This window comes from Heterocephalus glaber, unplaced genomic scaffold (genome assembly GCF_053883595.1).
Source record: "Heterocephalus glaber isolate CG9 unplaced genomic scaffold, H.glaber_assembly_v1.0 deba00001532, whole genome shotgun sequence".
NCBI lineage: Eukaryota > Metazoa > Chordata > Mammalia > Rodentia > Bathyergidae > Heterocephalus > Heterocephalus glaber.
The window spans coordinates 27,627,643-27,643,484 of NW_028258330.1; the positions used below are offsets into that span (position 1 = coordinate 27,627,643).

The window sequence follows — 15,842 nt, forward strand, 5'->3', positions numbered from 1 at the left end:
ACAAACAAACACCTTCCTATTTAACATTTCACTGAATTATCACAATAGTACCATGAAAAATCCTAGGTCAGGGCCAGGGATTTAGCTCAGTGGTTCTGCTGCCTGCCTCGCAAATGCAAGGTCCCGAGTTCGATCCCCAGCACCAAAAAAAAAAAAAAAAACCCACAAAAAACCCTGGGTCAGTGGCATCATCACTATTACAGAGATAAAAAACTATGGCTTGGGCCGGGGATTTAGCTCAGTGGTTCCACCGCCTGCCTCGAAAGCTAAGGACCTGAGTCTGATCCCTGGTACTAAACAAACAAAAAAACCTATGGCTTAAGTAAGATGGTTTGGCCAAAATACTATAGCCAATAAAATGGCAGTTACTAGTTGACTTGGGAATGAAATCCAGTCTTCTGATCCCAAATGTTCACTCCATGCTTCCTGGGTCATCGCAGATTAAACAGCTGAGGGTAGAAAGGAGAAATTCAGCATGCTGTCATGCCATGGTCACCCTGCGAGGAGGACCTCTTTATCTCTGGCTCTAAATTATACTGAATGGTGAATGGTTACCATTGAGCTCTAAGATCAAATCCCAATACACAGTGAGTAACAAGAAAACACAGATTTTGGGCTAGAGTGCATCTTCATTCATTAGTTCAACTGAATAAAGGGAACAAAGTCTATAATCAGCACAACTCACAGCTGTATACACCTAAGCCTAGTAATGGGACCAGCTCAAAGAAGTTTCTTAACCTCAGCATCATGGTTACTTTAAGTCAGACCATTCTTTGTTGTGGGAGAAGGTACTATCATCTGTATTTTAACATGTTAGTGGCATCCCTGGTTTCCACAACTAGATGGCAGAAGTACCCTCATCAACAGTTGTAAAAACCAAAAGTGTCTCTGTTTAGAACACACTGTCAGAGCCAAATGAAGCTCAGACCCAATGCCAAGGTGGGAGAGATACCTAAGGGCTAGGATGGTCAAAGGGGGTGAGAAGGTCATGTTTTGGACAGCTGAAAGGGAAGAAATGACATTCTAGGTGAGAACATGTGGGTTGAGAAAGAAAGAAAAGTACACAGCGCAACTAAGAAACACCAAGAAGAGTGTAGCTGAGAGAGAAAACAAGCTGTAGAAGCTGGGTCAGAACACAGGGCACCTGAACAGCACTTTCTGTGTAACCAGTGATGGTTTCTGAGAACAACACAGAAGCTTAACTTGTTATTTAACACTTGGTCATCTTGTGTAGAAGTTATTTTTGCTATACTTAGAAATGGAGAGCTTTGAGGAATATCAATGTCTGGTCCCAACCCTACAGTTCCTATTTATTTATTTATTTATTTATTTATTGTAATTCAAATAGTTTTTTGTATTAATTTTATTGGTACATTTTAGGTATACAATATAATGACATTCATCACTGGAAATTTGCACTTTTACATAATATCTCTTGGTTCTTATTTTTCCCCCTTCCCCTGCCCTCCCTTAAATCCCTCAATCCCTATTTACAAAGACTTTGTTTCCAGTTTTTCATTTTCTCATATTAATTCCATTCCCTTCTTTCCTTTCCCCTACCCTTCCCACTTCCCCTTCCCCCCTTTTCTTCCTATTTCACATTATCTGTTATACCTTTTAGTCCTTATTTACACTTTCAGTTTCTCACACTAGAGAAACTATTCTGTATTTATACATGTGTGTCCTATTTATTTCACTTAAGAGTATCACCTCAATGTGCATCCATTTAGCTATAAATTTGTCTCTAATTTCTCATTTTTATGGCTGAGTAGTACTCCATTTTATTAAAAAACCACATTTTCTTTATCCAGTCTCCAGTTGATGGGCAATTGGGCTGCTTCCAAGTTTTAGCTATTACAAACTCTGCTGTTATGAACATGGGTGCACATATATCACTGTGGTATGATTCTTTTAATTCTTTGGGGAAGATACCCAGCAGGGGAACAGCTGGGTCAAATGGGACTTTCAGTCCTAGTTCTTTGAGGTTATCTCCATATACAGTTCAAATTTAACTGGGTTTGGTTAGGGCCCATGTATTAGCTGTGGTTTTTTTGGTACCGAGGATTGAACTCAGGACCTTGGACTTGCCACAGAGGCACGGTGCCGCTGAGCTAAATCCCTGGCCCTAGTTGTGTTTGTTTTTTCAGACTGAGTCTTACTTTGTAGCCCAGGCTGGCCTTGAACTCTCAATCCTCCTGCCTCAATCTCCCAAATGCTGAGATCACAGGCATGTGCCATCAGGCCTGGCTCCAAGTGTTATTTTAAAGCCTCACAGGTAATTTTTAAATACAGCTAGGGCTAAGAACCACTAGTCTCAAGGAATGTTTCTTATCCTCCCATTAGGAAAAAAGGACCCCAAAATTTAAGGCATCTGCCTAAATTCACACAGTGGGCTGGGAGTGGGGCTGATACTAGTATTTGGACTCCTAGCTCAGGACCTGAAACATATTCCAGAGTACTGGGCTAGATTCCATACTTCAGTCTGATGACTTGGCTCTTAAATTTTGTCAGGGTTAATGCCTCAATCTAATCATGAAACTACTGACTTAAACATCCCCTCAAGTGTCTAGAGTAATGGATGTTGGTTTCATTGCTGTCTCCAGGGGGCCCTTAGGAAAGCAAAGAATCTCAGGAGACTCCCGAGGAAGCCTAGTAAACAAAAAGATCGGGCTCCATGGAAGAATCAATGCCTTTTTAAAAAATACAGCTCATTCAGATTTTTCACTACATAAAGGAAAGTCTGGGTGTCTATTTACCAGAAGAAATACTCTCAGAGATGTTATTTCGTACCTAGTTAAGCAAAGGGCAGGAGGACTCAGTGAAGGCAGTTGCTGAGGCATGCTCACAGATCCTTGTGCTTACTTCTGTTCATCCTCATTCCTGGATAAGGGCCCTCCTACCCCCTTACCAGAAGACTCACCTTCCTTCCGTGTCATATCTGAGTTCAGGCAGCAGGTAGTAAACAGGAGGTTTGCAGAGACTGGCAAGTTGGGAATCTGAATCTGTCCTATATATTCATTTCATATAATCCTGAGTCTTGGCACAGATAACTAAGCAAATCCCATCAAGGGCCCTTCTTGTTAATCTCAGACAACCAACCACCTGAACCTCTAACATGGGGTCATCCTAAAGTAACTAGTAGCAGAAGCACTTTCAGCCTTTCATTCTTTTTTCTTTTTTTTGGTACCGGGGATTGAACTTGAGTCCTTGAGCTTGCGAGGCAGGCGGTGAAACCACTGAGCTAAATCCCTGGCCCATCAGCCTTTCATTCTTAAAGGATACAGCTCAGGACACTAGGAAAGGTACTGCTAGCAAAGTCCTGATATGAGCTCTTGGATGAGTTCTAGGTTCCCACCAGCTATAAGGGAGAATCCATTAAAACAGTTTATTCTTTTTTTGGTACTGGGGACTGAACTCTGGTCCTTGCACTTGCGCAGCAGGCGGCAAAACCACTGAGCTAAATCCCGGCCCCCAAACAGTTTATTCTTTAAGACAGTCTGAATAAGGTAAAGGCCAAAACAAAAGCCCTAAAGTACAGTACTTAATACTTTTTTTTTTTTTGGTACTGGGGATCGAACTCAGGACATTTGCGCTTATGAAGCAGGTGGTGGCACCCCTGAGCTAAATTCCTGGCCCAATACTCTTTTTCGTTGTTGTTGTTAAATTCTTTTATTGGTACATTTTAGGTATACAATGCAATTACATTTCTCATTGGGAACTGTACCTTTACATGATGCATCTTGGTTCTTTTTTCCCCATTCCTAGCCCTCCCTTCACGCCCTCCACCCTTCCCTATTTACAAAGACTTTATTTCCATTTCTCAGCATTCTTCCTTTCCCTTCTTTCCTTTCCCCTGCCCCTCCCACTACCCCTACCCCTTTGGACCTTTTCTTCCTATTTTGCATTATCGATTATTCATTCTAATCATTGGTACATTTTAGATACACAATATAATGGCATTCATCATTGGAAATTTGCACCTTTACATAATCTCTCTTGGTTCCTATTTTTCACCCTTGCCCAGCCCTCCCTTCAACCCCTCCATTCCTCCCTATTTACAAAGATTTTGTTCCTATTTTTCCATTTTCTCATATTAATCCCATTCCCTTCTATCCTTTCCCCTATCCCTCCCACTTCCTTTCCCTTTGCCCCTTTTCTTCCTATTTCACATTATCTGTTATACCTTTTAGTCCTTATTTACACTTTCAGTTTCTCACACTAGAGAAACTATTTGGTATTTATACATGTGTGTCCTATTTATTTCACTTAAGAGTATGGCCTCAATGTGCATCCATTTAGCTATAAGTGTCTCTAATTTCTCATTTTTTATGGCTGAGTAGTACTCCATTTTAGAAAAAAAACACATTTTCTTTATCCAGTCTCCAGATGATGGGCATTTGGGCTGTTGCCAAGTTTTAGCTATCACAAACTGTGCTGCTATGAACATGGGTGCACATATATCACTGTGGTATGATTCTTTTAATTCTTTGGGGAAGATCCCCAGCAGTGGAATAGCGGGGTCAAATGGGACTTCCAGTCCTAGTTCTTTGAGGTATCTCCATACTGATTTCCACAGTGGCTGCACCAGTCTACACTCCCACCAGCAGTGGAGAAGAGTTCCTTTTTCCCCACAGCCCCACCAGCATTTGTTATTGGTTGATTTCATGATAGCAGCCATTCTTTCTGGAGGTGGAATCTCAGCGTTGTTTTCATTTGCATCTCTCGAATGACCAGTGATGTTAAACATTTTTTCATGTATTTATTTGCTATTTCTACTTCTTTGTCTGAGAAATGTCTGTTCATTTCAGATGCCCATTTTCAGATTGGGTCTTTAAATTTGGGAGGTCTGATCTTTTTAAGTTCTTCATAGATTCGAGATAGTAGACCTTTGTCTGAGGAAAAGCAGGTGAAGATTTTTTCCCACACTGTGGGTTGTTTCTTCACACTGCTAGTGGTTTCTCTGGCTGTGCAGAAGCTTTTTAATAAGAAGAGATCCCACTTGTTGATTGTTTGTGCTAGTTCATGGGCAATTGAGGTTTTGTTCATAAAATCTTTTCCTACACCAATGTCTTCAAGAGTTCTACCTAACCTCTGTTCCAACTGGTTCAGAGTTTCTATTTTAATATTTAGATCTTTAATCCATTTTGATTTTAGTTTAGTGCATGGCGAGAGATATTGGTCTAGTTTTAATCTTTGGCAAGTTGAAACCCAATTTTTCCAGCACCATTTGTTAAAGAGGCTATCTTTCCTCCAGTGAGGGTGTTTGGCTCCTTTATCGAAGATGAGATGGCTGAGTGTGTCTGGCGTTGTTTCTGCATCTTCTAATCTGTTCCACTGGTCCTCAGGTCTGTTTCTTTGCCAGTACCATGCTGTTTTGATCACAGTAGCTTTGTAGTATAGTTGCAGGTTGGGGATTGTGATACCTCCTGCCATGTCTCTGTTAAAATCAGAGGACATCTTTCTTTTTTTCTCTTTTTTGGTACCGGGGATCAAACTCAGGTCCTTGCGCTTGTGCAGCAGGGGGTGAAACCACTAAGCTAAATCCCCGTTGGCCCAATACTCTTTTTTTTTTTTTTTTGGTACCGGGGATCGAACTCGGGTCCTTGTGCTTGCGCAGCAGGTGATGAAACCACTGAGCTAAATCCCTGGCCCTGGCCCAATACTCTTAATAGCTAAATTTATTGAGTACTCACACCATGCCAGGTACAATGATAAGCAATTTATCCATTCCTTATTTCATTTTTTTTCCCAACACACTTATAAACTAGGTACTTTAATTTTCTTCATTTTACAGGTGAAGAATCTGAGGCTTGCAGAGTTTTGTAATGTGCCAAAAGTCACACAGCTAGTGAGTAGCAGAGCAAAGATATAAACCTGAGTAGTCTGTATCCAGAGTATGGATGGGCCTCTGTTAACAACTTTTCCCAGGGCCGGCGATTCAGCTCAGTGGTTCAGGTGCCTGCCTCGAAAGCACAAGGACCTGAGTTTGATCCCGGTACCAAAAAAAAAACTTTCCCCATTTGATGCCAGCCATTTTGAGAAAGGATTTTGCTAAGTTGCCTGGGCTAAACTTGAACTTGTGACACATGTGCCTCAGCATCCCAGGGTGCACTGCTATGCCTTCATATTATGGATTAATTTCACATGAATAAGTAAGAGAACAACTAGTGGCAAAATTGTAGGTAAGATAAGTTCAACAGAATTAGTCCTGTAATTAAAGAAAAAAATCTTTCCATTTCACAAAGGAAGTCCTGAAACCCGATAAATACTTAACACTCAATCTAGGTAGTTTTTGTGTGCTTTTCCAGGCAGTCTCTTTTTTTTTTTTGGTACCAGGGATCGAACTCAGGACCTTGTGCTTTCGAGGCAGGCACGATGCCACTGAGCTAAATCCCTGGTCTTGGGGAGTCTCTTAAAAAGGGAACAGATAAGGCCAGGGATTTAGCTCAGTGGTTCCACTGCCTGCCTCGCAAGTGCAAGGACCTGAGTTCAATCACTGATAGTGCCCCCCCAAAAAAGGAACAGATGACTTGACATCCTATTCTGCATTAAACCCAAAATATTATCAATCTTTAGACTTCAGAGGCTTTCCTGCTGCACACTTTTCTTTCATCATGCCTATCCAAGCTTGTCAACCCACTCCCTCTGCCACCACAATCTCCCATGTGGCCTTTTTCTTCCCACCATCCTAACTTCTTGTCTGAATTGCTCATTCACTCATCATTTACCAAGTGCCTATTACCAGGCAAGCAGAGAGCTAGACTTGGTCCTGCTCTTAGGAAGCTCACAGGACACTAACTAGAGCTGTTATCTATTATACCAATCTTCATTACCAGACTGCAAGCTTTAGCAAAGGCTTTGTATTTCCAGAAGCTAGCAGCATGTGGCATGTAGCAGACAGAAAGTTTGTTGTATGACTAGATTAACACATTATTTTAAATCTACAAATATTTTAGTATGTATCTTCAAAAATATTTTTTTAGTATGTATCTTTTCTTTTGTAAAATACAAAAGCAATATGTATACAATGCAAAAATAATACAGAAAGGTATAAAGTAAAAAGTGAATTCCCCATGCCAGGTGTGGTGGTGCAAACATGTAAACCCAACACTTGAGACTGGGGCAGAAGGATCTTTGAGTCTAAGGCCAGCCTGGGCTATACAGTGAGTTCAACAAGGACAGCCTATATTACAGAGCAAGAACTTGTCTCAAAAACAACAAGGGCCGAGGATTTAGCTCAGTGGTTTCGCCGCCTGCTGCGCAAGCGCAAGGACCCAAGTTCGATCCCTAGTACCAAAAAAAACAACAACAACAACAAAAAGTGAAGTCCCCAACACAACTAAGTCCCATTTTCAGAAGTGACTACAATTGTTTGGTGTGTATTTCCCAAAACTCTTTCATGTTATTTATAACATACATGCATACATTTTGCAAATAGTTTGACAGTTTCTCTCTAGCTTTTCAACTTCTAATCCAATGAATTTCAAAGGGTAGTCCTTGGACTAGTAGCATCAGCATCATCTGGTAACTTGTGAGAACTGGAAATCCTCAGGGCCCACTCCAGGCCTCCTGAATCAGAAACCCTGAAGATGGGAAACAGCAATGTAGGGGCTAACAAGCTGTCCAAGGAAATGATGTATTCTCAAGGTTGAGAACCACAGCTCTAACATAGCCAAGCCATTTTTAAACTGTTCCTAAACATGGAAGGCTTTGTTTTCCTGTCTCATTTTTATCAATCCTACTTCAAAATGTTTCCCTCATCCTTTTGATTAATTCTGACTTAATCTGTCAAACCCTTTACAAAGTCCTAATTCTTCCCCAAAGTGGTCTCTCACATTTCAAACTGATCCCTGCTAGACCTTTCTCTCTCACGACATACCTACTTCCTCTACCAGACAATTTAACAAAGTTATTTACCATCTTCAATGTTACAGAACAATTCTTTATTCTTCTTCAGAAAACCTTAAATTGCCTGAAGATGTGAATCATACATTTTTATCTCTTTTCCCACCCACGATCTAAGGACATAAATAAAATTTTGATGGAGTTGCTGATTAATGATGTCAAAAATAAATTCACTGAGAAGAACTACTGGTAAATCTTTTTTTTTTTTTTTCCTCCCTGTAGTGCTGGGGATCAAACTCAGGACCTGGTATGTGCTAGGCTGGTATTCTACACTCCCCAGCCCTGGTTAATTTTCAATGGATAGAAAATCTGGTATTTCAAGCTGTAGCCCAAGGCTTTGTTTTGTGGTACTGGAGATTGAAGCCAGGGCCTTCACAGTGAGCTACATCCCCAGCTCTTCTTCATTTTTTAAATTTTGAGACAGGCTTTAAGTTGCCCAGACTGGGCTTGAACATGTGATTCTCCTGCCTCATCCTCCCAGAGTATAGCCCCAGTTCTATGACCTTGGACAAAGTTCACTTTCCAAGATGATGTCTACAAAAGAGAAGGTTAGACTCAATGTCTCAGTCCTTATTTTCAACTTGAATTATATGATTTCTGTGAATGTCCCGTGTTGGAATATCTTAATCCATTATACTTATATTACCTTGCTTATAATACCAATATGACAATTTTTAGTCTTGAGTTAGTTACATACAGTGTTTCCCAATTAGCTAGTAAACTCAACAGGAACCACATTTTATTTCAACATACCCTGCACCATGCCTTACATATAACAGTGCAATATATTTACAGAAAATTATTTGGAAAAATTCTTTACAAAGTTTCATTTATATAGAGAACCTATGCATTTGTCTGCTGCCTCCCAAAGGGCCTTTCTGAATATTTATTATAAATACCAAGTAGTAAGAAAATGTGGTATTTACATACCACAGAGTACTACTCTGTCATAAAGAAAGATTGAGTCATCTGTAGGAAAATGGATGCACCTTAAGACCATAATAGTAAGTGAAATAAATCAGACACAAGCTTAAATATCACATCCTTTCTGTTAAATGAAAAACCTAGAGTAGAAATAAAGAGCAAAGTAAAAGATAATAGGAAGCAGGGAGACAGATCCTTCTCAAAGAGGAAAGGGATCAAGAGATGAAGAAAGGGGGAGGGAGGGAAAGAATAGAGGTTTAAAAAAAGGAAGTGAAATGTGTTATGTACAGGTACTAACTCCACACAAGTAATGTGAACATTCTGTACTGCAAACACATACCAAAAAAAAAAGAAAATAAAGGGAAGGTGATCAAGATCAAGAGATGGGTAGAGGGAGGGAAGGGAAAGGTGATGACAAAAGGAATTAAGATGTGTTATGTACATGTACCAACTTCTCATAAGGAATGGAAACATTATGTACTACACACATGCACTAATAAACTAAAAAAAATTTAAATACCATGTATTGATAGACCATAAACATTGTCACTACTCTTTTATCACTGGGGCAGAACAAGGCAAGCCTTGCCTAGCTGCATCCAGATTTACTCCCAGTCTTCATCATGGACAGTCAGCCACATAAGGCAAAAGAATGTAGAATTCAATCTCATGTGCACTGAGGGATAGACTAAAAGGCCATAAACCTCAGGCTACTCTGTAGGAACATACAAAACAACAACAACAACAAAACAAACAAACAAACAAACAAAAAAACCACTACCCTGTAGAGTTAAGCAACATAGACCAACTCCACTGCTGTGGATAGACAGGCTCCTTGATGTAAGATCCTTCTCTACAAATTTTCAGGAACAGCAGGGTGGACCGAACCATTTGTGTGGTAGGTGATGATCAAAAGTTATACAACAAAGGGATACTAAAGAGAAACTAAAGGGCAAGAGGAAGAACAGAAGGGCAGCAAGAGAACACTGCCATTTCAGTAATGAAAAGGAGGAGTGGAAATTCACTGAGCAAGGGTCCGCTGCGAGCCAAGAATTTGGGGCTGCAAGACAGTCCCTGACCTCCAGGGGCTAGTAGCCGTAGCGGGTAGGATGGAGACCTCTAACCTGTTCTGTTATGTGTTAAATTGTAACTGGGAAAATCCAGCAGGGAAAGTGTCACAAAGAAGGAGAGCTTCTGAAGTGTGGAGGAGGATTTGCCAAGGGAGAAAAAGGCAGTTTGAACTAGTTATACTGGGTGAGAAACATTTACATATTTTTATAGCTGTTCATTTGGGACTTCAAATCAAAGGAGACTGAAGATCCAGCAGCACTGTGTCAATGCCTTCTTTTTATTTTATCTTAATTACTAAAATGTTCAAGTCTAGCGTTGGAGAAGAGCCAGAATGTCCCAAAATGAGGTAAGTCCTCGCCAAATCTGCTCTGTCACCTTCAAGTCCAGCCAGCCCTGCTACTCTGGTCCTGCTCTCCTGACAGCTAGGAAAGGAAGTCTAATTATATGCTGAGAGGTCAGGATTGGAGGGAAATCTGGATTAAAACAGGCAAGGCTTACCCTATTCTGTCAATAACCCACCATGCAGAGAGCTTCCCTGCCTCCTAAACCATGAGGCTCTTAGTCTACCCGGGAAGCGGGGGGCAACTGTACAGGAAAAGGCTTTGTGCAAAGGAAAGGGAAGGGAATGAATTGATAATCATTCAAGTAGCAAGTGAGATGATCTTAATAAAATGCTTAGCAAAGATTGCTGACACACAGCAAGCGAACGCTGGAGGAACGTCAGCTTTTATTAAAATCACTACTATTATTATGGTTAACATCTCAATTGCACTCCGATAAAAAGCTATTCTTCTTGCAGTCCACTTTTATGACGTTTACGAGCAAAGCCAGAGATGGTAAGTGAATTTCCAAAAATTTGTAACGGAACAAAATCAAATTCCAACTGCACTGGTCCGATTCCACAGACCGCCGTGCCACTTATCAGCCCCGTGACCTTGGAAGAGGCACTTCACCTCTCCATGTCTCAGCTTCCTCAGCTATAAAACGTGGCTCTCCCCGCAGGGTGGTCGTGGGGCCCCAAGACAGTGCGCTCTGCTGCTTCAGGGCCGAACGCGCGCAAACCGAGCGCAGGCCCCTCTTCCAAGCCCCTGGGCTCTGGGGCCGCGGGTATAGATGCATGCGCAGCCCGAGGACCCGGCAGCTCTGCTGCCTGCAGAGCTGGAGTAGGAAAAGGCGTGATGCGTGCTGGGGGTCCCTACAACAGAGCGAGTGGGGAGAAAGGAGGCTTGACCCCTGCCTCCCGCGCGCTGTGGCCAGCCGGCTGGAGCCGAAAGGACCCGAGACGGCCGAGCGGGGCGGAGGGCGCCGCGGACCCAGAGAAGGCTGGCAGAGTGAACCCCGGGGCCCGCAGAGCGCAGAAGAACAAGAGGCAGGGCAGGGAGGAGCGACGCCCCCGCATGCGACGCCAAGCGCTCGGGAGCTGAAGCGCTCACTCACCTGAAGCGCGGGCGCCAGCCGTCAGTGCAGGAGCAGCAGCCGCGAAAGGACCAGCGGAAGCTCTGCGGCCGAGCAGGCGCGCTGAGGACACAAGGGGCCGCGCGGGCGCGCTGAGCCCGCCCGCCTCGGGAACTACTAAAATGGCGGCAGAGCGGGCGGGGCCAGCAGCGCCATGTTAGTTAGGTGTAGTTTTCCTTGCTGCAGCGAGTCCTCGGAGCTCAGATTCAGGGCTGCCAGGAGGGAGGGGCGTTGAGTGCGGCGTCCGCACAGCCTCCTCCCTTCTCCTTGAGTCACTTATTAGGAATCCCCGAAGAAACTCCGTTGCAGTATCAAGCATCCAGTGAACATCTGAAGCCTTACGCAAGGTCAGATGGCACCTAGCAGTTCTTGGCACGAAGAGGCTTAGTAAAATGTTGATGAGCACAGTAATTTCAGAACTAGAATTCAAGACTCGGTTCCTAATTCCTAGTCTTTTTTTTTTTTCTTTTGAGACCGAATCTCGGTTTGATGCGGAGGCTGGTCTAAACGATCCTCACTCCTAGTCCTTTATACTGTATCACCTCCATCTCCCATGGCTCGGTAACTACCAGCGACAGTATTTGCTTTTGTGAGTGCAACATAAGTGGATCTCTTCGCTTATCATTGCACACAGTAAGCTTAATAACCCAACAGTTCAACTCCAAAATATGCAGGACGTAATCTCTTCCCCGGAAGAGCTTATTAATCTATTGTCTCTTTAATATTGTCTCTTTAATCACTGGCTAAAGGTTATTCTCAACTAAATTAGGTCAAATGGAGCAAATAAATCCAAACAAACATCTCCAAAGGCAGCAATAATTTGTTGTTATTCGGGCACAATTCCCGAGCCAAATCTGAGTAGATAAAAAACTAATAGTGAGCACAGCCTTGTATTATGATTTATATTTATTTTAACATTTACTGAATGTTCTAGCTTACCCTCTATTATCTATGAAATATTCGTTAAATGATTAAGCCTCCTTGTGCCTGAATTGCTCATCTATACTGACAAAATAGAAACTATCTCATAAAGTTTTTTTTTATTTCTTGGAGACATATAGTTGGAAGTTGGGCATGTTCAAGGTGGTAGGCCATAGACTGAGACTGGCCTTTAGCTATGTAGCCCAGACTGGCCTCGAACTCATGGCAATTCTCCTGCCTCAGCCTCCCAAATGGTGGGATTACAGGTGTGTGCCACTACCACTGGCTATCTCAAAATTCTGATAAGGCTCTAACAATATTTACAGCTCAATAAATATTACTTTATGTTCTATCCTGTTCAGCTGAAGACACCAAACATACTTCCCATCCTTAAGTTTCAATACTCATAAACAAAAAGTGCAATACAATGTAATAATTGGGTGAAGTTATAACTTTTGAAGAGAGGTGATGGATCCTTATGATTTTATGATGAGAAAATTGAGGATGAGATGCAGATCCACTCCAAATTTTCCATCATACTTGTTTTTTTGGGTACTGGGGATCGAACTCAGGTCCTTGCGCTTGAGCAGCAGGCGGCAAAACCACTGAGATAAATCCCCGGCACTTATCATACTATTCTTCTGAAACAGTAGGACCGGAGATGTAGCTCAGTGGTTCTGCACCTGCCTGGCAAGCACAAGGTCCCGAGTGCGATCCCCCCCATACCCAATAAATGAATGAATGAATGAATGAAACAAACAATAGGGAATTAACACCATTCTTTTAATTCTTTATATATATTTTAAAACAGGGCTTGTTATATAGCCCAGGCTGGCCTTGTACTCAAGATCTTCCTGCCTCCGCCTCTTACTTTCTCATTGCTGAGACAAAATACCCAAAACCCACAACTTAAAGGAGGAAGTTTATTTTGGCTCAGTTTGTAGAGATTTTAGTCAGTAGTCTCCACTGGCTCCAAAGCAAGGCAGCAGAGGGACATGGCAGGGGAGAAAGAGCTCAGGGGATGGCAGAAAGGTAGCAGCAGCCATCAAGGGAGGAAGGATACCATGCCAGGTCACAACCATAGTGACTCACCTCTTCAGCTCCTAATATCACACCCAGCCATAAACCCATTAGTGAACTAATCCAGTATTATACACCCATGATCCAGTCACCTCCCAAAAGCCCTGATTATGAATACATGAGACTTTAGGGCAACATCTAGATATAAACCATAACAACCTCCCAAGTGCTGGGATCATATGCCATGTACCACCACTCCGAGCTTCATCTGGTTCTTAAATGTTAGGTTTTAATTTTTTTTTTGCCACCTTGGGCATCATAGGATAGGGCTCACACATGCTAAGTAAGCACTCTGCCACTGAGCTATATCCCTGGCCCCTAAATGTTGGCTTTTCTTAATAGTGAAGTTTCCATTCTTGTTCTACTTGGACAGTATCATCCATTCTAGTTGTCAATAGTTAGATGTAACATACATCTGTACTATTTATTTTACTTAAGAGTATCGCCTCAATGTGCATCCATTTAGCCATAAATGTCTCTAATTTTTCATTCTTTATGGCTGAGTAGTACTCCATTTTATTTTTTAAAAACCCCACATTTTACCAAATAGTTTCTGTGGTGTGAAAAACTGAAAGTGTAAACAAGGATCAAAAGGCATAATAGATGTGAAATAGGAAGAAAAGGTCCAAAGGGGAACGGGAAGTGGGAGGAGTTGGGGAAAGGAAAGAAGGGAATGGAATTAATATGAGAAAAGGAAAAGATGAAAACAAAGTCTTTGTAAATAGGGAGGGGTGGAGGGGTTGAAGAGAGGACAAGGGAATGGGGAAAAAATAAGAACCAAGATATATCATGTAAAGGTACAAATTCCCAATGATGAATGTTATCATATTGTACACCTAAAATGTACCAATGAAATTAATTTAAAAGAACTGTTAGACATAACAAATTTTATCTTTAGTTTAAATTTTTCACCCACTTCACCACTCCTGTATCAGACAGTCTAGGTGAGTTCTCCATTTGGTGTCCCAAATTGAACTACTAGCTTCCTCATCTCATTAACTGTTTAAACTTTTATCCTCAGCAGCAAATTAGTACCACTGTTCTAAACTTGTACTGTTTAATCAAATCCTTATAGTATCTCTGTAATATAGATTTTATCACCTTTCAACTTTATAGATAAAAAGGTTAAATAACTTTCTCAGTCACAATTAGGAAGTAGGAAAGTTGGTTTTGTTTTTTGTTTTTGGTACCAGGGATCAAACCCAAGACCTTGGGCTTGCAAGGCAAGCATCGGCACCACTGAGCTAAATCCTGGCCTTAAGTTGGATTTTTAACACACAGGTCACATACCTATGTTCCAGACTCCATGAGCAACACAGGTAGTTGCACCCCTCACACACTGTCAACTGTTAGCACCTAGTAGTCTCACCTCTACTACTGCAGTAGCCTAAGTTACACCTTGCTTGCTTCTATTATCCACACAGCAACTACAGTGACTTTTTCAATAGTCCTGTGGGTGGGCTTATAGCTCAGTGATAGAACATTCAGCTTGCCTAATGTGTGCAAGGCTCAGAATTTAGTCCACAGCACCACAAAAAAATAGTAAAGTTCTGATCTTTTTCTTACTGAAGCAAAACATTTATTGGTACATTTTAGATATACATAATGATAACATTCATCATAGGGAATTTGTATCTGTACATGATATATCTTGCTTTTTTCCCATTCCTCTCGCCTCCCTTTGACCCCTCCTCCCTTATCTACAAAAGCTTTCTTTCCATTTTTTCCTTCCATCCTTTTTTTCTTGTCCTTTCTTTCCTTTCTCCCTCCCCCTCCTTTGTTCCTGTTCTCATTTTTTTTTGGTACCAGGGATCGAACTCTGGATCTTGCGCTTTTGAGGCAGGTACAGCACCACTGAGCTAAATCCCCAACCTCCTCTTCTCATTTGAACATTTTCTTCCCATTTCCCAGTATCTATTACACATTTTGGTCCTTATTTGCATTTTCAGTTTCTCATACCAGAGAATCAATGTGCTAGTGAAACATGTATGTCTGATTTATCTCACCTAAGAGTATGGTCCCAAGGTGCATCCATCTGGCCAGAAATGTCTCGAGCCCATCCTTCTTTATGGCAGAGTAGTACTCTAGCATATAAAAAACAACAACAACCCCACATCCTCTCCATCCATTCATCAACCGACAGGCACCTGGGCCACTCCCAAGACCCAGCCACCACAAACACAGGCATGCATATATCACTATGGCATGAAGCTCCCAACTCCCCTTGGAATATACCAAGAAGGAAAACAGGTGGGACAAACGAAACCTCCAGCCCCAGTCCTGTGAGGAATCTGCACATTGACCCCCACGGTGGCCACACCAGTCCAACACCCCCACCAATAGTGCAGAAGGGCTCCCCCTTCCCCACAGCCCCATCAGCATCCATTACCAGTTGACCTCCTGATAACAGCTACTCCCTCTGGACCGAGAGGGAACCCCAGCACTACTCCAGTCCGCTTCTCTCAATTGACCAGTGACACTGAACA

At 42.1% G+C, this 15,842-nt stretch overlaps 1 protein-coding gene across 4 annotated transcripts in view; it reads right to left on the bottom strand.

Moving 5' to 3' along the window:
- The window catches only part of Ndrg3 (NDRG family member 3), an 81,154-nt gene extending 69,681 nt beyond the window's left edge, over positions 1 to 11,473 (bottom strand). For all 4 annotated transcript variants that reach the window (XM_004867826.3, XM_087189133.1, XM_004867824.3 and 1 more), the window contains exon 1: positions 11,338 to 11,473. The gene's annotated coding sequence lies outside the window, so the exon portion shown is untranslated. The remainder of the gene's footprint in view (positions 1 to 11,337) is intronic.
- Between the last annotated feature and the right edge of the window lie 4,369 nt (positions 11,474 to 15,842).